General features: G+C 46.2%; 1 long non-coding RNA gene across 1 annotated transcript; it reads right to left on the bottom strand.

The window, feature by feature from the left end:
* Window positions 1-1,184: 1,184 nt before the first annotated feature.
* Window positions 1,185-27,430, bottom strand: LOC142826454 (uncharacterized). The gene is made up of 5 exons (XR_012900579.1): window positions 25,848-27,430; window positions 22,942-23,036; window positions 9,304-9,401; window positions 2,026-2,111; window positions 1,185-1,823 (listed from the first exon to the last, which is right to left on the bottom strand). It is a non-coding gene; the product is annotated as an uncharacterized LOC142826454 (long non-coding RNA).
* Between the last annotated feature and the right edge of the window lie 270 nt (window positions 27,431-27,700).

Below are 27,700 nucleotides of genomic sequence, written 5' to 3'. Positions count from 1 at the left end.
ACTTTTCTTCTGTTATCTCAGAATTGCAGCTTGCTCTTGAATAAAATGTGGAATTGGTGTACTGGGTAAAAACAATTAGTAACTTTTCTTTTAAGAAAGATCTTTCCTGCACCCCATAAAGCTTCTTTTATGTCAGTTGGAAGAACTAGAGTTCTGCTTAGTAGTAACACTTAACTCTTCTCCCACCCTTTTACTTTCTCACAAAATATATTTCAAATTCATCTCTAATCTGAGAAGTTACAGTAAAGAGACACTGCTAAATTTGCAATTAAAAAGCTGTTTGCCTTTTTTTTCCTTTAACTATCAGCCATGAAATATGCAATTTGATATCTGAAAATTAAGCTGTGTTTGAGGACCAATAAAAAATGCCATTGAATGTAACCTTTATTTCTTATTTTTGTTTACCAGTTTTTGCACATTTTCAAGATCTTTTTAAACGTATGGCTGCTGAATTAAACATTCCCCTCCAGGAGGTCAACAAAAACCAATATAAACTAACAGACATATTGCACTTAGTAACGCCCTCTAAAGTAGCACTACAGCAATAATGGAACTTGCAAAGATAGTGTGGCAAACCCCGGCATCAACCACTTCTACCTCCAAAAGAGCAGACAAGAAGTACTATGTTCCACTAAGGGCCCATGTTCTTTTCCCCCCAGTAGAGGAATATTAATCTGCATATTTTTCAGCTCAGTCCAGCTGTAACTTAAACAACCATCCTCTCTAGCATTATCGTTTTTAACTGTCAAATAAATCTCAGAATGCATATCTTTATTACCAATGGACAATGATTAATCCAGCGGGGGGTTGAAGTATTGTGTCTAGTGCAGAAGTGATCAATCAACTGCTGAGCTCTCTCCCGTTGACTCTGGTACTCCACTAAAATGAGACGCTGGAGGTGGAGGTGACAGTGCATCAGCTAGTGAAAATACCCATGATAAGTAGATCTAAGTACTTCAACTTCAGCTAAGTTATTCACTTAGATGAAGTTGCACCATTTGACCCGTGGTAGTGTAGACTAGGCCTCAGTTGGGATTCTCTAAGGGATGTGATTCATTCCCTTCAACTTCACATTTTACCCCAAAAGGTCTAAAACACATAAGTGTGTAAGAACCTGTATGAGAAGTTCTGTTTGTTCCTAGAAGAGTACACATCTAAGAGGAGAACGCTACTCAGGCCCGTTAAGTCTGCAGAGACCAGGTTACAATGTTTGATCTTCTGTGTCGCTGGAATCGGTGCACAGACCTGTGCAGGCATGCATCCTCTGGCACCTCAGGAATCGAGGAGACAGCGACTCTCCCTACTTGCTGTGCTGCTAAAGGGACCCCTTGCCACAGCATCTGCACTGCTTGCTGGGCCGTAGAAACTCGCCGTCACTGAGCCAATCCAGCTGCAGAGGCACATCCTGTTTCTCCCAGTTCCCATCTCAGCACTATAGCGCCTCAGTCCGGCACTGTTTACTGGACTTGAGGAGCAGGTCATTGTGGTGCAGAAGTTCTCACCAGCACTCCAGATGCTCCTGGTCGCTGTAGTCTCCGTCGGTGATAGAGACCCAGCACCAGAAAAGCTGCCACTCCCACTCATCCTGGTGGGTGGTGGGCGGCGGCAAGTTCTTCAAATGGTGTCCCTGTGGGTGCTCCACTCAGATCTCAGTGCATCCTCATGATCAGAGATTTGGCCTAGTAGTGCCTTCCAGTGTTGTACATGCACAGTCATTTTCTCACGCTATTTTAGTCCATTAGATGCGTGTGCAGCACGGTCCTCTCTCAGTTCCTTTTTTACTGTCCTTGGTTGAAGACAGAATCACAGCAGTGCTTTCCTTTCTGAAAGAAAATTGAAAAATAGTATAGTTAGTTTACCAGTTGTTAAGTTTTAGTCAGTATAAGAATAGTTCTTCTTCGAGCAGTGTCCCGTGGGTGCTCCACTATAGGTGTCGGACTTGTCCCAACACTGCAGTTCGGAGATCTTTTTAGCCGTAGTCCGCTAGACCATGCATGCGCTCGTGTGGGTCGCGTCTTTTCGCACCTTTCTTGTGCGCGCGGTCCAGCGCCCGCCAGTTCCTCCTGACAGTCCCCGGCCGCAGACAGAGTTAACGTGCTTTCCTCAAAATCCTGTCAGGATAGAGAGAGAGGCTTTATATTATAAATTCTAGTTATTTAGTTATATATATATATATATATATATATATATATATATATATATATATATATATATAGTATTTGTTAGCTAGTTAGTTTGTTCTCCATAGCTGTAGTCAAAAAAAAATTTTTTTGTTTTGTTCCTTGTACATAGTCAGCATGCCGGCCTCACCTGGTTTCAAGAAATGTGAGACTTGCCAAGAGGCAATGCTGGCATCCGATGGCCACTCCCATTGCATACGCTGTCTCAGGGAGGGCCATATACCTCAAAAGTGCCCGCATTGCTCTAAACTCACAGCCAGAGCACGGCGGGATAGAGACATGCGGTTAAAAATGCTTTTGTTCGACAAGGCCTTTCAGCCTCAGGGCTCTGATGAGCCAACTGCAGCCACTTCCAAAACCATCACCAAGCGGGCAAAGAAGAGACCTTCCCCGTCTCCGTCACTACCCCTCTCACGAGCTAGCGCGGCATTGGGGGAACGAGCCCCTACCACCAAAAACAATTCAGGCAATTTGAAGATAAGCCGCAGCAAGTCAGCACCCACTCCTTCAGTATCTTCGCTGACTTCATCTGCCAAGGTCCCGTCTCCAACCCAACTCTCTCTGGCGGGACGCCCTGCGGCTCCTCAGCGCTCTCCTGCACCGAGACGCTCTCATGCGGCAAGCCGTTCTCCAGTGTCCAGGCACTCGCCTGTACCGAACCCGACTCTCGCTCCACAACGTTCCCCTGTCTTAAGCCACTCTCTGGCACCAAGACCTTTGCCGGCACCGAGTCGCTCTCTGACCCCAAGGCACTCACCGGCACAGGGACAACCGCTGGAACCGAGAGGTTCACCGGCACCGAGACGCTGTCCTGTCGGGAGGCACTCGCCGGCACCGAAGCTATCGGCACCGAGGCGATCACCGGCACCAAGGTGTTCTCCTGCGCGGAGGCGCTCGCCGGCACCGAGACGCTCACCGGCACCGAGGCGCTCGCCGGCACCGAGGCACTCACCGGCAATGGAATGGTCGACGGTGTCAAGACGTTCACCAGCACCAATACGTTCTCCGGTGCCGTCCCCACCTGCGGGCGACGGATCTGGGCGGGAGCGTCACCAGTCACCGGATAGAATTCCTACGCCAGCATCATCATCTTCCGACTGTTTTCCGTCTTTTCAACATAAGACACAACGCCTACAAAGTTTTTCACCCAGTCCTCAATTTTCACCGGAGCCTTCACCAGTGCGTGCACCTTACTACGTACAATCACTGGAGTACTCACACAGGGGCTATCACGCACCGTGTCGCTGTCATCATACCAGCCGATCGCGCGGTCGTTCCAACGCTCCCAGGGACAGATCTAGATCACCTAGGGGTTCGGATCGGTCACCACACTCTGCCTACCATACCGGGCATGTCCGATCATACCGGGCTCTCTCCCATGCACCGCAACACGACCGACATTCGTCATTTTACCACCGACGAGGTGTGCCCTCCCCAAGGTCAACATCTTATTCCCACTCTCCATTACCACGGGAGCGATCTTCTTCACTGCCCCAATCAAGACCGCAGACACCATCTGGCATTCCATCATCCCTCCCGTCACATCACGCCAAGCAACATGTCACCACACAAGACGTCTCTTCGGCCCGATCTCCTATGGACGAGTCCTCTTCCTCTCCAAATGAAGCAGTTTTTCAGGGCGATACCTCACCCCCTGATGATTTACATCAATTCCAAGAGCTCTTCAAGTGGGTAGCTGATACTCAATGAGTACAGTTGGCAGAAGTCGAACAGAAACAACACCACTTGCTCCCGAATATCAAGCAATCACATCAGAGTAAGATTGCTCTGCCGTTGGATGACGCTATCCTCGAGATAGCAGACGATCTGTGGCAAAACCCTGCTTCCGCTCCTCCTACCAGTAAGAAAGCGGATAAAAAGTACTTTGTCCCTGCTAAAGGGATGGAGTTTCTCTTTACGCATCCACAGTCAAATTCTCCGGTCGTGGATGCAGTACACCAGAAATCCAAAACACCTCAACACAAGCCTACCAGCGCAGACAGAGACAGCAAGAGATTGGACTTGTTCGGCCGCAAAATATACTCTTCGGCAACTTTAGCCTTACGCATGGCTAATTACTCCGCACTACTAGCCAACCATAGTTTTGATAATTATGCCAAGCTCGTACCACTTCTGGAATACCTACCGGATGCAAAGCGGGAAATCCTGAAAGCAGTAGTGCAGAAAGGATACACATCATCCAGAACCACGCTCCATATAGCTCTCGATGCTGCAGACACGGCAGCCCGCATCACCGGCACCTCCATTGTCATGCGCAGAGCATCCTGGCTTCAGCAGTCATCCACTCCGAAAGAACTTTTATCGAAACTCAAAGATCTCCTGTTCGATAAACAGAACCTCTTCTCGGAAAAGACGGACCAGATCCTTCACTCAGGGAAGGACTCTAGAACGAGACTTAAAACGCTCGGGATGTACACCCCTCCTTATCGTAGGAAGCGATACACCCCGTATCAGAGGCAGAGGCAGTTTACCCCATAAATGCCTCAGTATAGACAACGGGAGCAGCAACACAGGGGAAAGCAAAGATAACAAAGGAGGCTCCCACCACCAAAAGCATCTGCCCAACAGGGTAATAAACAACATGTTTGACGCCATGGTCGAGGGACTCAGAACCACTCCTCTCCGTCTGCCTGCCCAAGCCACAAATGCCATTTTCCATCATCGCCTCAAACCTTTTCTTCAGTGATGGGCCTACATTACCACAGACAGATGGGTCCTCCAGACTCTCAAACTAGGGTACACAATACCTTTCGACTCCCTACCCCCCACTTCTCCCCCTGCCCCATCCCTCTTCAGGGACCCCTCTCACAAGCTCCTACTCATGCAGGAGACTTCCTGCCTACTCACCATCGGCGCGATAGAGGCAGTTCCCGACGAGTTTCAGGGCACCGGTTTCTACTCCCGATACTTTCTAACAGAGAAAAAATCCGGAGGTTGGAGACCGATATTAGATCTTTGAGGTCTCAATCGTTACCTTCGAAAACAATGTTTTCGCATGGTTACCCTAGCAACAATAATCCCAATCTTCACGACGGAGATTGATTCACGTCCCTCGATCTCCAGGACGCATATTTTCATGTAGCCATACACTCGGCCCACAGACGCTTTTTACGTTTTCAAATCGGCCCTCATCATTTTCAGTACAGAGTCCTTCCATTTGGACTCTCATCAGCCCCCAGGGTATTTTCCAAGACTCTAGAAGTGGTCACAGCCTTCCTTCATCGTCTAGGTGTAATGATATTTCCATATTTAGACGATTGCCTCATCAGGGTTCCATCCCTCAAAGAGGCTCGCGCTGCTACGAATATTACAGAAACAGTCTTCAACGCCTTGGGATTCATTATCAATGCTGCAAAATCGTCCACGACTCCTCATCAGTCCATACAATTTATCAGCGCCCATCTGGACTCTATCAGGGCAAGAGCCTTTCTACCAATATCAAGGTTCCATTCAATACAGGATCTAATACAAGTCCTTATGACCATCCCCAGAGTGCCAATAAGCCTCTGCCTACAACTCATGGGGCACTTCGCATCCACAACATGTCGTCCAGCACGCAAGGTTACATTTTCGCTGCCTCCAGCATTGGATAGCGACTGTTTACTCTCCAAACACTCACGACGTTCACAGGATGGTTCCGGTTCCTTCATACGTCAAGAAATCCCTAACATGGTGGACCATACCCAAAAATCTCATGTCTGGAGTACCTTTCCACCGCCCTCAGCCCACAGCTCACTAACGACGCATCGCTCCTTGGATGGGGTGCCCACCTAGATCACCTACATATACAAGACTGCTGGTTTCCCGAAGAGTCCCTCATGCACATCAATCTTTTAGAGCTAAGAGCAGTTCGCAACGCATGTCTGCATTTTCTTCCAATTATCCAGCACAGGGTTGTTTGTGTTCTCACGGACAATATGGCCACAGTATATTACATAAACAGGCAAGTGGGTGCACGGTCGCGGTCACTCTGCGTCGAGGCAATACGTCTGTGGAATTGGTGCAATCACCACAACGTCTCTCTCATTGCCGACTACCTACTGGGCCAACAGAACTGTACTGCCGATGCACTAAGCAGGCACTTCTCCGTCAACCACAAATGGGAACTACACCCCCGAGTTCTGTACAAAATATTCGGCCAATGGGGGTTTCCACATGTAGACCTTTTCGCTACGTCCCGCAATACGAAATGTCCTCAGTATTGCTCGAGAGCCGGGATCGGACAGGGATCCAGAGGTGATGCTTTCCTACACAGCTGGTCTCATTGCCTTTTATATGCATTTCCTCCCACGCCTCTACTTCCCAGAGTGCTGGAGAAAATACGCGCAGACAAGGCCACGGTAATTCTCATAGCACCTTATTGGCCCCAACAGACATAGTTCCCCTACCTCCACCGCATGTCAGTTTGCCCTCTGATCCCACTTCCCAGGTGTCGCGATCTGCTTTCCCAGAATCATCGTCGTTTGCTTCACCCTCAGATCGACCATCTGGTGCTCACAGCATGGTTTCTCCATGGTTCCAACAAGCGGAGTTAGTCTGCTCAAGTCCAGTCAAAAATGTCCTTTTGCACAGGAGGAAGGAATCTACACGGGTTACCTATCTGCACAAATGGCACCGTTTCTCCGCGTGGTGTGCTGCTGTAGGAGACAATCCAATCTCCGCGCCTATACATCTAATCCTAGACTATCTCATGCACCTTAAGGACTCCGGACTTTCCTTAGCTTCTATCAAAGTCCACATGGTAGCAATCACCGCCTTTCATCACCCTGTGCAGGGTCATTCGATTTTTTCACATCCTCTAATGAAGAGATTTATGAAAGGTCTCACAAACCTTTTTCCCCAACACACCAGACCAGCAGATCCCCGGGACCTGGAGCTGGTCCTCAATACCTTGACAGCTGCCCCGTTTGAACCCTTGGCAATGTGCGACCTCCATAATCTGTCCATGAAAGTCATTTTCTTATTGGCTATAACCTCGACAAGAAGAGTTAGCGAACTGGCTGCATTGTCAGCATCTCCTCCTTATACAGTCTTTACCCCGCAAGGAGTCATATTACACCCTCAACCGCATTTCCTGCCCAAAGTGAACTCTCAGTTCCATATTAACGAACCCATAGTTCTTCCGTTTTTTTATCCCAGACCCCATTGTTCGGCAGAACAAACATGTCTTCACACTCTAGATGTCAGACGCGCACTCGCCTTTTATATACAAAGAACTAAACCTCTGTGAAGAACGAGCACGCTCTTGGTCTCGATGGTAGAGCGCTCTAAAGGCTGTCCGCTATCTACACAACGCATCTCCTCAATCATAGTGGAGTGCATAAGAAAATGTTATATTCTGCTAAACAAAACATTTCCAACAGCAACGAAAGCTCATTCGACCTGAGCAGTCGCGACCTCTACTGCATTCTTGAGGGGTGTATCCTTAAAGGACATCTGTAGGTCTGCCACATGGTCATCTGGCTTTACCTTTGCCAAGCATTATGCAATGTCTGATCTGATTATACCTGACACCGCTGTAGTATCTGCAGTACTCTCCACAGTTGCACCCCATTAGCTCCGAATCCTCCTCCATTCTAAAGAGCTATTGCTGTGCAGTCACCTATTATGGAGCACCCACGGGACACCGCTTGAAGAAGAAAAAGAAGTTACTCACCCTGTGAAGTAACGATGGTTCTTCGAGATGCGTGTTCCATGGGTGCTCCACGACTTGCCCTCCTCCCTTCTTCGGAGTAACTTATTATGTTTTTCAGAACAAGAGGATCAGGAGGAACTGGCGGGCGCCGGACCGCGCGCACAAGAAAGGCGCGAAAAGACGCGACCCACACGAGTGCATGCGCGGTCTGGCGGACTACGGCTAAAAAGATCTCAAAACTGCGGCACCGGGACAAGCCCAACACCTATAGTGGAGCACCCACAGGACACGCATCTCGAAGAACCATCATTACTTCACAGGGTGAGTAACTTCTTTTTTCACCTAGTTCTTAAAAAAAAAACCGCTTCCCCGTTTTTCCCCCCACTTCTCTACTCAACATGCCAATGTGATTCATATCGGCACTCAATACCAATTTCTAATGGACATGTGTCTTGTATTAAATTTCTGAGCGAAAGCCACGTAGTGCAAAAGTGCCCACATTGTCAAAGTATGATGGCCAGGGTAAGGAAAAACGTGAAATGAGGCTGAAGAACTTCCTCTGGGAGAAATCCCTACAACCATTGGGGGGATAAGTCCTCAGACACATGGGCACACACAGCGTCCCGTGAGAGGGCTAGTTCATTGCTCCACAGAGGCTCTCAAGTGCCGCAGGCTTCCCCAGCATGAACACTGCCTGCTACCTCGCGGGCCACCCATTCCGTGGTGCTGTCCACTTCCAGCACCACAGAGAAGTGAAGATCAACCTCAGCTAATAGACCTGAATCAGAACCGAGATGTTCAGCACCCACCGATGCAGCTAACCGGATGGCACCAACAAAACTGGATATGCCACCAGCAGCCACAGGCATCCCAGCACTGATTGAGCAAGCCAGTTCCTGGAAGAGTTAAAGCATACTCTGGCACCAAAACATAAGAAAGCATCTAAAAAGAAAGATGCGCCACTTACAAAAAGCCCCACAGTTGGACACACCATCTTCACTGGTGCAGGGAGTACCTTCACCATGTTCCCCAACATCACCTCACTCTAGCCCGTATAGACAAAGTGTAGAAGCTTTTTCTTTCTCTCGCACACCATTCTCACCACGAACTACACATGGCAGCAGGCAAGAGAGTAGATTTTCATCACATCACTCATCCCAAACAGATCAGTGGCTTTGTGGCACTCCACTCAACACCATCCTTTTCAGCAGCCTCCACAACTTCCGTGGCTTACCTACCTATGTTTGTATCCATCACAACATCTTCAACCTCAGTGGCCTTTCTTGGAGCCATGGCCCCAATATCACCCCCGCTCCTCCCAACACCACTGCTCATGAGATACACCAGACTCTACACCAACACATACAGCTACACAGTCTCCAGCCACCATGGCACATTCATCACCTTCTAGTGCCCATCCCTCGGTAACAACCCAGGTGGCTCTAGTACATGATGATGAGAACTTACCTTAATCCAATTCAGAGAGCTCTTCACAGGTCCCGTAGTCTTCCGTTGTTCCAGATAAGGCAGTTTTCCAAGTATTGCCCTCTCCCCCAGCAGATGACCTAAAACAATTTCAATAATTATTCAAACAAGTGGCTCAGTCTCAGGACATTACTCTCCAAGAAGTGAAAGACAAACAATATAAATTACTCAAAATATTCCAACTGGCTACATCATCAAAGATAGCATTACCCATCATTATGGCTACCGTGGAGCCATCGGATGTAATCTGGCAGATGCTAGCCTCTATTCCCCCCACCAACCACAGGGCAGACAGAAAATACTTTGTCCCAGAAAAAGGGATGGATTTTCTATTCTCACATCCCCACCCAAACTCATTGGTCACGGACTCATTTAATCACAAATCAAAATACCCCCAATACAAGTCTACACCTCAAGAGAAAGAGCACAAATGATTAGATCTCTTCAGCTGGAAAGTATACTCCTTCACCACCCTCCAGTTCAGAATATCGAATTACATTGCTCTTCAGGCTAACTATGATCATGCCAATTATTCCAGATTACAAGATCTCTTAGAGGAACTTCCTGAAAACAAGACACCCCATCTCCAGTCCACCATCAAAGAGGGCCAATCCATAGCAAAGACATCTCTCTATCCTTCAATGGATGTGATGGATACATCAGCTAGGACAACAGCTACAGAAATAGTAATGTGCAGGGAATCATGATTACAATCAGTGGGAGTCCAAAAAGAATTACAGACAAAGGTAGAGGACCCCCCCACTTTTGATAGGAACCAACTGTTCGCTACAAAAACAGATTAAATGGTATACTCAATGAAAGATTCCCGCACCACACTGTGCACTTTAGGCATGTAAACCCCACCTAATAAAAGACACAAATATGCCCCATACCAAAGACCAAGAGACTTGAACTATCACAGGCAACAGCTGAGGCCATATGACAACAGGTCCAAGCAACATCCCATTAGAAGGATCACCTAGCACAAGCTGTCCTCCAATACCCAATCCACTTCAAACAAACAGCAGATTTGAAGCTTTGGTCGGGGGGTCTTAGTGACTACCCCAAAGATCCAGTGCATCCAAATACAACTTTCTACCACCTTTCTGTCAACAATGGGCCCTTATTACGATGGACAAATGGGTTCTCGAGATCATCAAAGCAGGCTACACAATCCCTTTTATCTCTATACCCCCTATTCAACCCTCTACCCCATCCCTCTTCAGGGACCCCTATCACAATCCCATGTTACAAGTAGAAGTACAAAAGCTGCTCAGCCTAGGGGCAATAGAACCAGTTCCCACAGAATATCAGAGAAGAGGGTTCTATTTCAACTATTTTCTAACAGCCAAGAAAACAGGGAGCTGGAGGCCAATTTTAGACCTTAGAAAACTCAACAGCAAATTCAGAATGGTGACTCTTGCAATAATTATACCAGCACTGGGCAAAGGGGACTGGTTCTCAGCCCTCAATCTTCAGGACACATATTTTCTTATAACCATACATCCTGCCCACAGGAGATTTCTCAGGTTCATGATAGGACAAGAACACTACCAATACCGAGTCCTTCCTTTTGGTCTGTCCATGGTCCCTTGAGTTTTTTCCAAGACTTTAGCCATGGTCACAGCCTTCCTCAGAAGGCAGAACATTATTACTTTTCCTTACCTCGAATACTGCCTAATCAAGGGACCCATACATCAACAAATAATAGCCATGGCAAACACTACCAGAGATTGCTTCTCCCAATTAGGCCTCCTTATAAATATCCACAAATCTACTTTATAGCCTACCCAAAAAAAAGATAGAATTCATTGGAGCACTCCTAGATGCAGTGATAGCAAAAGCCTGCCTTCCACTGCAACGATTCCAAACATTATGCGACCTCTTCAGGGGAGTCAAACATACTCCCTTCCCCACAGCAAGCACATGTCTTCAAATGCTGGGACACAGCAGCCACAACTTTTGTCATCTTATTCACAAGACTATATATGTGTTGCCTACAGTCCTGGTTCACATCTGTACACGAGACGCATCTCCATATCAATATCCTGGAGCTCAGGGTCATCCACAAAGTGTGCCTTCCCCTGATAAAGGGCAGAACCATTTGTGTCCTCACAGACAACATACCCTCTGTTCTTCAAGAGCTGTCCCCATGGGTTCTCCACATTAGGTCAGTGCACTGCCTCTCCGCCATCGATTGGAGATTTTAGAGCAATGTCTCTGGGGCCACACATGTGTGCATCTGCAGTCACATACTCCTAGGTGGCAGGTATCATGCAAGTGCGAGTCTCTACCCCCCTCTCCTCAGTTCTTTCTCTACCACCTCCAGCCAGAGATGAAGATGAGTTGTGCTCCCGATCTCGTTCACATTTTTGGATACTAATTCCTTTTAAAACCAAAAATGATGGTGCCAAGATATAAATGCACCTTTCCAGCACCATGGAGCAGGAGAGAGGACAGGGGCAGGTCTCCCATAGTCCCCGACAAAAACAGAACCATGCCCGGAGGAAATCCCCGGTGTGGGAGGTCCAGAAAGTGCCATTGACTCCGGCCCTGGGAAAGAGGCAGTCAAGTCCAGCATATGATCGTCTACCAAGATACATAAGTCCAGTGCAGGTCTTAAACTGCTCTTTGATGCCAGATACTTTCAAAGAGGCCCGAGACCTGATAGAAATCTCAGAGTGCGGGACAAACCACTGACACCACCAGGACTGCACCATTCAAGGGGAAAGCCTCCTATGCTCCGCTGACCACAGTCCACTGAGTGGTACCCAGACAGAGCTTCTTCCTCAGAGGGTCCTCTATCGTTGGCACAATATTCCCCACCCACTGGCACGGCAAGAGAATCCAGCACCAAGTGCTAGACTAGCACCGAGGGATCGGCGTTTGACACAGAGGTCAGTCTCCAGGTCAAGGTCAAGATCTAGGAGCCTGAGGCACTGCTCCCTTTTCAGGCCTTCTTGGCTCCGGTTGGGGTCCTGAACACAGTCCCTCGGCACCAGTAGAGTGGAGTCGGCAGTGGTACATATGTGCTGATATAGCAATACCACTCTAGGGGGCTCCACAGCCAAACTTACAGGAGCTGCTAAGGGAAAAGTTTCCGATCTCCGTGCACATAGCACATGTACACCTGAATTGGAATGGATGTGAACAAAACATCTCGAAGAACACCATTTACAAGAACAGGTAACTGTCTTATTTTTTGGAAATGGTCCATCGAGAGGGATGTAGTGGCCCTTGTTAAATTAAGGCATGCACCTATAAATTGGATATTTTGTGTGGGAGAAAGCATTGATTTGTATTTGTTTATTTGTGGGCCAATATGTTTGAATAAGTTTCTTGTGATTGACAGAGAGCAGCAGGAGCATGCTTTGAGGAGGCAGTCATCCAGGTCAGAGAACAGGATGATGGTTTACTTCCTCTGGTATTCTATGATGATAGCCAGAACCTCTGAGAAGACCCTCGGCGCCATAGAGTCCAAAAGGGAGTACTTTGTATTTTGTAGTGTTGTGAACCTACAACAAATCAGAGAAAATGTCTATGAGCTGCATGGATGGAGATATAAATTTATGTATCTTGCAAGTCAAGGGACTAGAACCAGTCATCCTATTCCAATGCTGATATAATAGTGGCAAGCGTTACCATCTTAAATGTCTGTTTCTGAACAAATTTGTTGAGTTCTTGCCGGTCTAATATGGGTCTCCAGCTTCCCGATGTTTTTTCCGTCAGGAAGTAATGCAAGTAAAACCATTTCCCCTTAAATTGTGCAGGGATTGGTTCAATGGCCCCTATGTGCAAGAGGTGTTCTACCTCTTCTTGAAGGAGATTTTCATAAGAGTGGTCCCTGAAGAGGGACTGGGATGGGGGAGAGAAAGGGGGTAGAGACACGAAGGGAATAAGATAGCCTTTTTCAATTATCTGGAGGACCCATCTGTCAGAGATTATACGCTACCAGCTGTTAAAGAATGGTAGCAGTTGGTAGTGAAAAAGTTTGGTTTGCAAAGGTAGTGTTGGAATAGACAAGAGGCTCTCACAACCCTCGACCTACTGTTCAAATGTGCTTATTGGATTGCTGCGAGTATTGTGAGTTAGTAGAGGGAAGGCATCATTATTGGTTTCTGCCTCTGCTGTTCTGTTGGTGTTGATCTTGTCTGTTATAGTATTGAGCATAAGAAAGGTATCGAGGTCTAGAGCAGGGCTGATACCTGTATTGTTTCCTTCTAGATCCCAGGTTGTGGATCCCTAGAGCAGTGTTTCCCAATTTTATTTGGCCACAGAACCCTTTTCAGCTTAAAATAATTTCAAGGAACCCCTAGGAAACCCTAAAATTTGGCAAGCAAAAAAACAAACAAACAAAAAAAACCCAACCAAATCCCAACCGTCAGAATTGGTCGAGCAAAAAAATACTGCAAAATACACTATCTCTTTAAGAGGGGCGGGGCAATGCCACATTCTCGTGGAACCCTTACTTTCGCTTCGTGGAACCCTGGGGTTCCACGGAGCACCAATTGGGAAACACTTCCCTAGAGAGTGAAGCATTGCTCTGGAATCCTTCATTGAGTGCAGAATTTCATTGGTATTTGCTGCAAACAGCTTCTGGCTGTCAAATGGAAGATCTTCCACAGCCAGTTGGATTTCTCTCGGAAAGGGAGTGGAGTTAAACCATGAAGCCCTTCTCATGCCTACCGCTATTGCTGAGATCATGCGGCAGTATCAGCAGTATCTAACACAGCATGCAGGGCTGTTCTGGCGACCATGTGACCCTCTGATATCAGTGCTTTGAACTGCTGTCTTTTTCCTCAGGAATGTCCATAATAAAGTCATTAAGTTTGGTATAATTTCTGTGGTCATATTTACGTAATAAAGCAGTATAGTTGGAAATACAAAATTGTAAGAAGATGTGTAAACTTTACGTCCAAATGTATCAAGTCTTTTGCTATCATTGTCCAATGGAGTGGATCAGAATTGTTTCAGCTTGGTTTTCTGTTGTGCAGCTTCCTCTATGAGAGGGTTGTATTCTGGGAGGGTGAAAAGAAACTCAGAGCCCTTAGTGGAACATAGTACTTCTTGTCTGTTCTTTTGGAGGTAGAAGTGATTAATGCCGGGGTTTGCCACACTATCTTTGCAAGTTCCATTATTGCTGTAGTGCTACTTTAGAGGGCGTTACTAAGTGCAATATGTCTGTTAGTTTATATGGGTTTTTGTTGACCTCCTGGAGGGGAATGTTTAATTCAGCAGCCACACGTTTAAAAAGATCTTGAAAATGTACAAAAACTGGTAAACAAAAATAAGAAATAAAGGTTACATTCAATGAATAATTTATTCACCGTGAACAACTTAACTATTTCTACCACTGGGGAACAACCAATATAGACTCCTAATTCAGCTATATTAAACATAAAGACCTTTTTTTTTTTTTTAGGAATTTCAGACAATATTATCAGAGCTTGTTGAATGGATAGGATGGGTATTTTGTGTGGGTGCAAAATCACGAATAGATGCTTAAGGTTTTCTAGTTAATTGTTTGTTGGGGTTCCATTTGTATAGCACAGACAGGAACTATCTATTTTAATTTTAGGTAAAAACACATATTTTTCTATGAAATACCAAACTGGATAAATGTCAGTTTAGGATTCAAGCTGCTTCCTATAACAAACATGTCCTTCCTCTTTAAAACTGTTATTCTACCATCTTAGAGTGCATCTACACTGCGCTGCTATTTCGGAATAACTAGCATTATTCCGAAATAACAATGTGAGCATCTACACAGCAATTTTGTTATTTTGAAATAATATCGATATAATGGGTGGCTTATTCTGACATCTGTAAACCTCATTCCATGAGGAATAACTCCTCTTCCAAAATAGTTATTTTTTAATAGCTGCCGTGTGGACTGTCCACTGCTGCTATTTCAAAAGAGCTCCCCACCAGGCCATTCTAAGTAATTTATCCCCAGTGCTTTTTAGGGCTCTAAATCGAGATAGTGTGTCCATATTAGGGGAACCTGCCTTGGACTAAGTTTGGGGATTCCCTGTAGTGTGGATACTCTATTTCAAAATAAGCCATTTTCAAATACCTATTCAGGAATAACTTATTTTGAAATAAGCTGCAGTGTAGACATACCCTAAGTGAATTAATGGACAACAGTAATACAGTTTTAACATCTGGATACATTTGTGATGCATCAGTGCTCAGCTAACTTTAGAACAGATAAATGACTTTGGGGGGAGTGCATTTAGAATTGCCATTTCTGTTCCTGTGGAGTGCCAGAGGACATTTTTCTAGGTTCTAGAGGACTTAGCTAGAATTATCATAGAATCATAGACCTGGAAGAGACCTCAGGAGGTCATCAAGTCCAGCCCCCCGACCAAGGCAGGACCAGTCCCAACAAAATCAACCCAGATAGGGCCCTGTCAAGCCGAGACTTAAAAACCTCCAGGGATAGACATTCCACCACCTCCATAGGTAACCCATTCCAGTACTTTACCACCCTCCTAGTAAATAGTTTTTCCTAATGTCCAACCTAGACCTCTCCCACTGTAACTTGAGACCATTGCTCCTTGTTCTGCCATCCATAGCTACTGTGAACAGCCTCTCTCCATCCTCTTTGGAACCTCCCTTCAAAAAATTTAAGGCTGCTATCAAATCCCCTTTCATTCTTCTCTTCTGCAGACTAAACAAACCCAAATACCTTGTCTCTCCTCATAGGTCATGCGCTCCAGCCCCCTAATCATTTTGGTCGCCTTCTGCTGGACCCTCTCCAATCTGTCCGCATCCTTTTTATAGTGGATGTACTCCAGAGTATAGTGGACACAGTACTCCAGATGTGGCCTCACCAGAGCCTATAAAGGTAAATAATCACTTCTCTAGATCTGCTGGCAATGCTCTTCCTAATGCAAGCTAATATGCCATTAGCCTTCTTGGCTACAAGGGCACACTGTTGACTCATATCCAGCTTCTCATCCACTGTAATCCCCAGGTCCTTTTCTGCTGAACTGCTACTTAGCCATTCGGTTCCCAGCCTATAACAATGCTTAGGATTCTTCCGTCCCAAGTGCAGGACTCTACTCTTGGCCTTGTTGAACCTCATCAGATTTATTTTGGCCCAATCCTCTAATCTGTCTAGGTCACTCTGGAACCTATCCCTGCCCTCCAACATATCTGCCTCTCCCCCTAGGTTACTGTCATCCACCAACGTGCTGAAGGTCCATCCAACCCTTTATCTAGGTCATTAATAAAAATGTTGAACAAAACTGGCCCTAGAACCAATCCTTGGGGCACTCTGCTAGAAAACAACCACCAACCTGACATCCAACCATTGATCACTACCTGTTGGACTCGACAATCTATCCAGTTTTCTATCCATCTGACAGTCCATTTATCCAATCCATACGCCCTTAATTTGCTGGCAAGAATATTGTGGGAGACTGTATCAAAAGCTTTGCCGAAGTCAAGATATATTACATCCACTGACTTTCTCATATCCACAGAGCCAGTTACCTCATCATAGAAGCTAATCAGATTGGTCAGGCACAACTTGCCCTTTGTGAATCCATGTTGACTATTCCTGATCACTTTCTCCTCTTCCAAATGCTTCAAAATGGAATCCTTGAGGATCCCTTCCAAGACTTTTCCGGGGACTGAGGTAAGGCTGACTGGTCTGTAGTTCCCTGGATTGTCCTTCTTCCCTTTTTTAAAGATGGGCACTACATTTGCCTTTTTTCAATCATCCAGGATCTCTCCCAATCTCCACAAGTTTTCAAAGATAATGACCAAAGGCTCCGCAATGATATTTGCCAGCTCCCTCAGTACCCTCAAAAGCAATAAATCCGGACCCATGGATTTGTTTATATCTAGCATTTCTAAATAGTTCCTAACTTGTTCTTTCCCCACCAAGGGCTGTCCACCTCCTTCCTATACTGCGTTGCCTAGTGCATTTGTCTGAGAGCTGACCTTGTCCTTGAAGACAGAGGCAAAGAAAGCATTGAGTACTTCAGCTTTTCCCACATCATCTGTCACTAGGCTATCTCCCTCATCCATAAGGGCCCCACACCCTCTCTGATCACCCTGTTATTTCTAACATTGCTGTAGAAACCCTTCTTGTTACCCTTCACATCCCTTGCCAGCTGCAATTCCAATTGTGCTTTCACCTTCCTGATAACTCCCCTGCATTCTTGAGCAATATATTTATACTACTCTCTAGACATCTGTCCAAGTTTCCACTTCGTGTAAGCTTCCTTTTTTGTGTTTAAGCTCACCTAATGTCCTCGGTAACCTAATCTGGTCGCCTACTATATTTGCTTTTCTTGCTGCGTATCGGGATGGTTTCTTCCTGTGCCTTTAATAAGGCTTGTTTAAAATACTGCCAGCTCTCCTGGACTCCTTTCCCCTTCATGTAAGCATCCCAGGGAATCCTGACCATCAGTTCTCCGAGGGAGTCAAAGTCTGCTCTTCTGAAGTCCAGGGTATGTATTTTGCTACTTTCCTTTCTTCCTTTGGTCAGGATCCTGAAATCTACCATCTCATGATCACTGCTTCCCAGGTTGTCACCTACCTCTACTTTCCCTACTAGTTCCTCCTTGTTTGTGAGCAGCAGATCAAGCTGCGCATGGCCCCTGGTCGGTTCCTTCAGCACTTGTACCAAGAAGTTAGCCCCAACATTCTCCAAAAAATTTAGTGGATTGTCTGTGTACTGCTGTATTGATCTCCCAACAGATGTCAGGGTGATTAAAGTCCCCCATGAGAACCAGGGACTGTGATCTGGAAGCATCTCAGTTGTCTGAAGAAAGCCTCGTCTACCTCATCCACCTGATCCAGCGGTCTATAGCAGACACCAACCACAACATCACCCCTGTTGCTTCCACCTCTAAATTTAACCCATAAACTCTCAATGGTCTTTTTCTCCCTCTAAGTACTGGAGCTCCGAGCAATCATACTGCTCTCTTAGGGTATGTCTACACTACAGCGCTAATTCAAACTAACTTAGTTCGAATTAATTAATTCGAACTAACGCATCCAGACTAAAAAACTAGTTCGAATTAGCGTTTTGCTAATTCGAACTAGCATGTCCACATTAAGTGGACCCTGAACCGGGGTTAAGGATGGCCGGAAGCAGTGCCGGCAGAGCATCAGATGAGGACTTAGAGCGTTGAGCTGCTGCCTCAGGCTAGCCGAGGCCTGTGCTTAAAGGGACCCGACCCCCACCCTGGACAGACAGTTCTCAGGGGTACCCCGCTTGCAAAGCAGTCCTGTCTTGGAGTGCCCTGAGTGCCCACACTGGGCACATCATAGCACTCAGCCATCAGACTGGCTGCACTTGCCGCAGGCTGCCATCTGGGGAGAGGAGGCAATTGGGGGGCTGCAGGAGAGCTTCCACCCCCAGAAGCCCGCAGAGCCAGCCCAGTCCTCCCCATCGGGGGCTCGTACCCCATTCCTCCCTCACCTCCTTCCACTTACCCTTCCCTAACCCCCCTTCCTGATGTACAAAATAAAGAAAACGTGTGGTCAAAAATAGAATCTCTCTTTATTGAACAAAACTCGGGGAGACTGGGAAAAGGAGGTGGGAGAGGGGAAGAGAGAGGGTGGGAGAGGGGAGGGCAACTAAAATGATCAGGGGTTTGGAACAGGTCCCATATGAAGAGAGGCTAAAGAGACTGGGACTTTTCAGCTTAGAAAAGAGGAGATGGAGGGGGGATATGATAGAGGTCTATAAAAGCATGAGTGGGGTAGAGAGGGTGCATACAGAAAAGTTCTTCATTAGTTCCCATAATAGAAGGACTAGAGGACACCAAATGAAATGAATGGGTAGCAGGCTTCAAACTAATAACAGAAAGTTCTTCTTCACAAAGCAAATAGTCAACCTGTGGAACTCCTTGCTGCAGGAGGCTGTGAAGGCTAGAACTAGAACAGAGTTTAAAGAGAAGTGAGATCAATTCATGGAGGTTGGGTCCATGGAGTGGTATTCGCCAGGGAGTAGGAGTGGACTCGACAATCTATCCAGTTTTCTATCCATCTGACAGTCACAGGAGTGGTGTCCCTGCCCGAAATTTGTGTCCTGCCCTAGATGGCCGCTTTCCTGTGCCTAGTGCGGAGGTCATGGATGAGGTCCACGATGTCTGCACTAGACCAGGCGGGTGCCCGCCTCTTGCGGTCCTGGGCAAGCTCCCGGGAGCTGCTAGCCTGGTCCCGGGAAGAGGCGGAGGGCTGGGGGGCATCGGGTGGCTGGCTCGAGCCGTGCCAGGTGCAGGGTCTGCTGGCTGGGTGCTGGCAGGCTTGTACCTGGCATGGGCACCGTAGCCAGCCCGTGCCCCTTTAAGGGGTCCGGGGCCAGGAGGGGGGCAATAGAGTTTCCCTGGTGTTGGCCAGAGTGGCCGCCACGGAAAGCTGGGGAGGGCTAGCCTCCCACTAGTTCGAATTAAGGGGCTAGATACCCCTTAATTCGAACTAGTAAGTTCGAACTAGGCTTAGTCCTCGTACAATGAGGTTTACCTAGTTCGAACTAAGTGCTCCGCTAGTTCGAATTAAGTTCGAACTAGCGGAGCGCTACTGTAGCGCCTATCAAAGTTAATTCGAACTAAAGTCTGTTAGTTCAAATTAACTTTGTAGTGTAGACATACCCTTATACACAATGCAACTCCTCCTCCTTTTCTGCCCCACCTGTTCTTCCTTAACAGTTTATACCCTTCCATGACAGAGCTCCAGTCATGTGAGTCATCCCACCAAGTCTTCATTATTCCAATCAAATCATAGTTCTTCGACTGGGCCAGGTCTTCTAATTCTTCTTCTTTGTTTCCCAGGCTTCTCACATTGGTGTACAAACACCTTAGATAACCAGTTGATCACCCTGCCTTCTCCATCTGAATCTGGGGTCCTCTTTTGTTGCTCGTTCTTCCTTGTGATTCTTCCCGGTGTCCGACTTCCTCACTTACCTCAGGGCTTTAGTTACTGTCCCTCAACGAACCTAGTTTAAAGCCCTCCTCACTAGGTTTGCAAGCCTGCCCATGAAGATGCTCTTTCCTCTCTTAGGTAGGTGGATCCCATCTCTTCCTAACAATCCTTGTGCTCGGAACAGAGTCCCATGGTCAAAGAAACCAAGAATTGATCATCATAGGAGGGAAATAAATGCTAATGTTGTTCATGCTACTCCCATTTAATGATACTAAAATAATGTACCTATCTTACTGTGAATATACAAATGCTTATGGTCATTAACTGAAATTTGAAATAAAAAAGGCATTTTAAAAGAAAAAACTCTAGATGATTATTACATTTTAAAGATGCTAGAATTATTGTTGAATTGTAAATATTCTGATTTCAAATTGCTGTATGCCAATTTTTTCTACAGTTTTTATTTATGCACTACTTATAAAAATACTCCAAAAATACATCTGTGGGATACACTTCAAAATGCAACCACGTTTGAGATGTTTTCTCTGATAAATTGTAATGTTTCAGTATTAATCTTTTCTAGCACATAAATATATAAATATACAAGGCCAACAAATAGCTGACTATAAAAGTGACCTTAGTTCCTTGTCCTTGTGGGGGCTGAGAAAACTGATACAAATAAACTAGTGAACCTATCTAGTTTCTTGAATCCTTTGGAACATGTCATCTGTTTTCATAGCTGCAATTTATATTCATTGTTCCCTAATCAAGAATTGTGAATCAAATAATTGTATCAACTGTGTGTTGATATTATAGAATGTCCTCACATGAAGTGCATAATGCCAGACCAGTACAGGAAGAGGTTAATAAAATGACCGAACAGGTATTAATCAGTTCCACTCCACAGCACTTTTCAGCAATGCTTCAACAGGAAGGAAAGGTCAGGAAAGGAACATAAAATAAAAGTAAGGAAGCAGATAATAGACCATCCTGTCTGCCCGAGTAAAACATTTTTTCTATGTTTAGAAGTCAATGGATTCTAAGTGCCTAAGTACAGAGACTTGTCTGTGAGGCTAAGTCCACGCTGCAGTACTATTTTGGGATGCCAGAGGTATCTTGAAATAGCTATCCCATGTCTTAACAGCAAGCCCATTATTTCGAAATATAATGAACTTGCTATTCTGATGTCCCTGTAAACTTCATTCCATGAGGAGTAAGGGATGTTTCGGAACAGCAGTGTAAACAGCACCAAATTATGAAATAAGCTATTTTGAAATTGACTCAAAATAAACTATGCGATTTTCATAGCTCAATGCACCCTAAGAGAGCAGGAACAACGTGTCTTTCCTTTGTGCATGAGAAAGCAGGCTGAGCATCCCTGAAGAAAGGAAAGACCTGGACATCAGCTTTGTACAACCCTTTCCCTGAAATGTTTGCACTGTGAAAACACAAGCAGTAAAAATTTGGGTTCTTCATCAAGTGGCGTCCCTGTGGGTGCTCCATTCAGGTCTCAGTGCGTCTTCGCACCGCTGATCAGAGATTTTTGGTGAGCGGTGCCCCTTGCACCATGCCTCCTCATAGTTTAGTCAGTTAATGACCGTTTTCAACGTTCACTTTTTAAAAAACAGAGAAGCGCTGCCTCCACAGCTTTTTCTTCAACATGCTGGGCTCTCCCGGCTTTAAAAGATGCAACTCATGTCGAGATTCAATGTCTATTTCTGATGGCCATGCCTCCTGCGTTAAATGCCTGGGAGAGATTCATGTAGCACGTAAGTGCCAGCACTATCAGAAAATGATATCCAGAGCCAGAAAAGACCTCAAAATGCAGCTCAAAAATCTCCTCTGGGAGAAGTCCCTACAACCACCATGGGACAAACTGAGGAGACATGGGGATGGCAGAAGCCAGTTGACAGGGTGGCTTCACCACCCTGCAAAGACTCACAAGCTTCGCAGGCTTTCCCGGCACGCTCATTACCAGTGCTGCCCAAGGCCTCTCATTCCCCAGTGCTGGCAATCTCTGGTATCACGGAGAAATGCAAGTCTGCACCAGCCAGAAGAGCTGACTCAGAACCCAAGCACGCCACATTGGTCAGTGCTGCTGAGGCAGTGGCACCTACGAAGCCGCATATGCCACCGCTCCCACCAGCTCCCACAGGCACCTCTACAGTGCCTGAACAGACCATCCCTGGTCAGACTGAACTCGACCACGCTCTGGCACCGCAGCATAAGAAAGTGCTGCGTAATATGCGGCACTTACAAAAATCTCCTGAGCCAAGCTCAGATCAGGAACTTGCTCACTATGCTCCTCAATGGTGTCTTATACCTAGGGGCACACTCATATGCCAGAAAGGGCTCCCCATTTTCCTATGCAACTCTCACCAAGAACTAACTATGGCAGCAGACGTAGGAGCAGATTTTCATCATGCCATTCATCTCCATCGGGATCAATGGCTTCCTGGCATTCATATCAGGATCATTCTCTACAACAACATCTCCTATGACCCAACCAGCTATAGATTTATCCTCCACAGTAGTTTCAGCCTCAATGGCCCCCCTGGGAACCATGGCAAGGATACTGGCCATGTTCCTCCCATGCTTACCACTCAAGAAATATAGCTCCTACATTACAGCAGCACACAGCTATGCACTCCCCGACCATATCCGTGCATTCCTCACTATCTCATCTGCCCTCAGTAATAACACAAGCAGGCTCCAATGATAATGATAACTTACCTCATTCGGACTCAGAGAGTTCTTCACACAGCCCCAGATCCACTAGAACAGATGAGGCAGTTTTTCAGCTATCGCCCTCTTCACCGGCAGACGATCTAAAACAATTTCAATAATTATTTAAACGTGTAGCTTAATCATAGGATATTACACACCAAGAGGTACAAGACAAGCAACACAAATTACTGACAATACTACAACCCATGGCATCCTCAAAGATAGTTCTACCCATCAACAAAGCTATTTTGGAGCCATCAGACATGCTTTGGCAAACTGCAGCCTCTATCCCCCAACAAACCGCAGGGCGTACAGAGAATACTTTGTCCTTGCAAAAGATATGGACTTCTTTGCACATCCCCAGCCAAACTCACTGGTCGTAAACTCAGTTAATCACAAGGCTAAGAACCCACAATTTAAGTCTACATCCTGCAACAAAGAGCATAAGTGACTTAGCACCTTTGGCCACAAGGTATACTCTTCTGCCACCCTCCAATTCAGGATATCAAATTATACAGCTCTCCTGGCTAACTATGATCATGCCAACCATGCTAAACTACAGAACCTTCCTGACATTAAGAGACCACACCTTCAGTCCATCATTAAGGAGGATTTATCTATAACAAAAATGGCCTTCCAGACTGCAATGGATGTGGCTGACACGATGGCTAGGGCCACAGCTGCAGCAATTGTAATGGGTAGGGCCTCATGTCTGCTGTCATCAGGGGTCCCAAAAGAATTGCAATTGAAGGTGGAGGACCTCCCCTTTGATAGAAAACAGCTATTCGCCACTAAGACAGATGAGGTCCTACACTCAATGAAGGATTCTTGTACCACACTCTGCACTCTTGGGATATAAACCCCACCTAAAAAGAAATGCAAGTATACCCCCTACAAAAGGCCAAGGGACTATAATTATAACTATTACAGACCACAGAAGAAGCTATATAACAACAGGCCCAAGCAACACCCTAACAGGAGGAGGATGCAGCAAAACCAGTCCTCCACCACTCAATTGACTTTGCACAAACAACATTATTTAGTCTTGGTCGGGGATCTGAGCGACTACCCCACAGATTCAGTGCATTCCAATGTCACCTTCCATCACCGCCTGAGACCCTTCTACCAACATTGGGTCCAAATCACTACAGACAAATGGGTCCTGGAAATTATCAGATTGGGTTGCACAATCCCCTTCACATCCATGCCCCCTACCAAACTCCCTACCCTGTCCCTCTTCAGGGACCCATCTCACAAGCCCCTATTACAAAAAAAGAGGTGCAAAAGTTACTTACCCTGGGGGCAATAGAACCTGTTCCCACACTATATCGAGGAAGAGGGTTATATTCCAAATATACGCTAACAGCCAAAAAAAACAAAAAACAAACCAGGGGGATGGAGATCAATATTGGATTTCAGGAAACTCAACAAGTTCATCCTCAACACAAAATTCAAGCAACTATCCTATCTTCACTGGACAAAGGGGACTGGTTCTCAGCCTCAACCTTCAAGACACATTTTCATGTAACCATCTACCCGGCCCACAGGAGATTTCTCAGATCGTAGGCCACCGAGGAGCAGTATAGGGTTCTCCCTTTTGGTCTTTCTATGGCCCCTCAAGTGTTCTCGAAGACACTAGCCGTAGTCACAGCCTTACTCAGAAGACAGAACATCGTCATCTTTCCCTACCTCGATGATTGTCTTATCAAGGGCTCCACCTGTCAACAAACTATAGTCATGACACCTGTTACCAGGGAATGTTTTTCCCAACTTGGCCTGCTTATCAATATACACAAGCCCACCATACAGCCCACGCAAAAGATTGGGGTGGTCCTAGATTCAGTGACGGCAAGAGCCTATCTGCCTCCACAAAGATTCAAGGTGCTCTGCAACCTCATTTGGGGGGGTCAAGCATACTCCCTTTTCCATGGTCCGGACATGCCTCCATGCCTACAGCATTGGCTCGCAACCACCTACATTCCAACCCAACACAGCCTCCTGAGGTGTCTCATACTTCTTCCACCAGTACTACAATCTCTTGACTGGTGGACTTCTCCAACCAACCTACTTGCCAGTATATCCTTCCACCACCAAGATCCATCAGTAACTATAACAATGGACGATCACTTATGGGCTTGGGTGCCCATTGTGGTATAAGGTCAATACAGGGCACATGATCCCAATGGCAGAGACACCTCCATATCAACATCCTGGAGCTCAGGGTTCATTCGCAATGCATGCGCCCATTTCCTTCCCCTGATAAAGGGCAAAACCATTCGTGTCCTCACGGACAACACACTCTCTATGTTTACATCAACCAACAGTGGGGTGCTTAATCATGCTCACTATGTGCAGAAGCAATCAGATTTTGGAACTGATGTATCAGGAACCACAGAACTCCAACTACATTGAATATACCAGGACAGCAGAATGTGAGGGCCAACAAACTGAGCAGACACTCTTGGAACAACATACATGGGAGATCAATACCAATATTCTCCTCTCAGTTTTTTGCAAGTGGCATTTCCCAGCTATAGACCTTTTTGCAAGAGCACTCAACCATAAATGCCACCATTTCTGCTCCTGAGCAGGACTGGGCAAGAGGTCGGCTAGGAATACCTTCACTATCCGCTGGACGGCTCCCCTACTTTCCACCTTTCCACCAATCCCTCTACTTGCCAGAGTGATCAACAAGATCTGCTCTGATCAGGTCACAGTAATTCTAATAGCCCCCATCTGGCCAAGACAACCCTCGTTCCCTTACCTACACTACCTCTCGCTAGATCAACCCATTCCTCTCCCTGCGGTGCTGAAACTTTTAACGCAGCACCATGGCAGGACATGCCATCTGAACATCAAAACTCTGAAACTCACAGCATGGCTTCTCCATGGTTCCAGAATGAAGAACTTACCTGTTAAGACATGGTCAAACACATCATACTGAACAGTCAATGGCCCTCCATGAGAAACACCTACCAAAACAAATGGACACGTCTTCAAAAAAGGTGCATGACATGCAACTTACATCCCAATACTGCCCCTATACCTACCGTGCTGGAGTATCTCATGGACCTCAGCAACACGGGTCTGTCTATCAGCTCTATCTGTATCCACCTGGTAGCAATCATGGCATTCCATGAATCTGTAGATGACTTATCTCTCTTTATGTATCTGATGGTGAAGCAATTCCTCATGGGCCTGCAGAAAACCCGCCCAAACCTGCGCGCCCCCCTGCCACTGTGGGACTTGAACTTGGTTCTTGACATGCTCACCAAGCCACCCTTTGAGCCACAAGCCACTACATCACCACAATACCTGCCCACGAAGGTGGCCTTCATAGTGGCAATAACATCAGCAAGATGGGTAGGTGAAATTGCAGCCATCATGGCCGACCCACCTTTCACTATCTTTACCAAGGATAAAGTTATACTCAAGCCTCACTGGAAGTTCCTCCTGATGGTCATATCTGACTTCCACTTAAATGAACCCATTTACATACCTGCTTATTTTCCTAAACCTCATACCTCCTCCAAGGAGGCCATCTTTCATAAATTAGATGAAAGATGAGCAATTGTGTTCTACCTGGATAGAACTAGGGGAATGAGAAAATTGGATAAACTCTTTGTAACTTGGTCCACATACAGGAATAGCTGTCTTGGCACATCTATCCAAATGGATTACCAGCTGTATACATACAGCTTATGAATTTCGTGGCAAGCAGCTGCCACAGATTATCAGGGCTCACTCCACCTGTATGATGGCCACAACAACGGTCTTCCTAAATAACGTACCATTGGTGGATATTTGTAGAGCAGCCACATAGTCCTCCCATCACACTTTCACAACATTATGGCCTACAGAAAAGACCAATACCCTACACATCTCTGGCAGATGTGGTCCTTCCTTCCTCTACATAAATGACTCCAATGCCCACCACCTGCTTCTGACTCACCTGAGTGGAGCACCCACAGAGACACACATCTCGAAGAACCATCATTACTGCACCGGGTGAGTAAACTTTTTCATACAAGTAAATGGAGATAGTTAAGAATTGGTAGGGCTTGGATATTTACATTCTTTCTTTACGACTTTTGCTGAGCCTCTTAGACAGCTAGTGGCAGGACCTCACATCAGTCCGTCTTAATATATTGTGCTTCTGTCTGTATATAGACCACTGCATGTATCAACTGATATTGCATAACAACATATTTAATATGTGGTGCTTAAAATAGTTTGCATACCCAATGGGAATTAGAGATGAGTGTGGTATATAATCATTCCTAAATATGCCATTTACTTATAACAGTTTTGATATTCTTATTTTGTTCAAACTGCAGTCTCTGTTGCTTTTGCCTTTTCGGTACACAGGAGATGTGGATAACAGCCTGACTTTCATTAACTTCCCATGGGATGCAGTCTGTTAGGGTATGTCTACACTACAGAGTTAGTTCGAACTAACTTAGTTTGAATTAGTTAATTCGAACTAAGCTAATTCGAACTAACGCGTCTAGAACTAAAAACTAGTTCGAATTAGCGTTTTGCTAATTCGAACTAGCATGTCCACATTGAGTGGACCCTGAACAGGGCTTAAGGATGGCCGGAAGCAGTGCCGGCAGGGCATCAGAGGAGGACTTAGAGCGTGGAGATGCTGTCTCAGGCTAGCCGAGGGCTGCGCTTAAAGGGACCCGACCCCCACCCCGGACAGACAGTTCTCAGGGGTGCCCTGCTTGAAAACCAGTCCTGGCTTGGAGTGCCCGGAGTGCCC

Source organism: Pelodiscus sinensis, chromosome 1, assembly GCF_049634645.1.
Source record: "Pelodiscus sinensis isolate JC-2024 chromosome 1, ASM4963464v1, whole genome shotgun sequence".
NCBI lineage: Eukaryota > Metazoa > Chordata > Testudines > Trionychidae > Pelodiscus > Pelodiscus sinensis.
The sequence above is the reverse complement of the archived record's forward strand: the minus strand, read 5'-3'. Positions and strand labels throughout refer to the sequence as shown.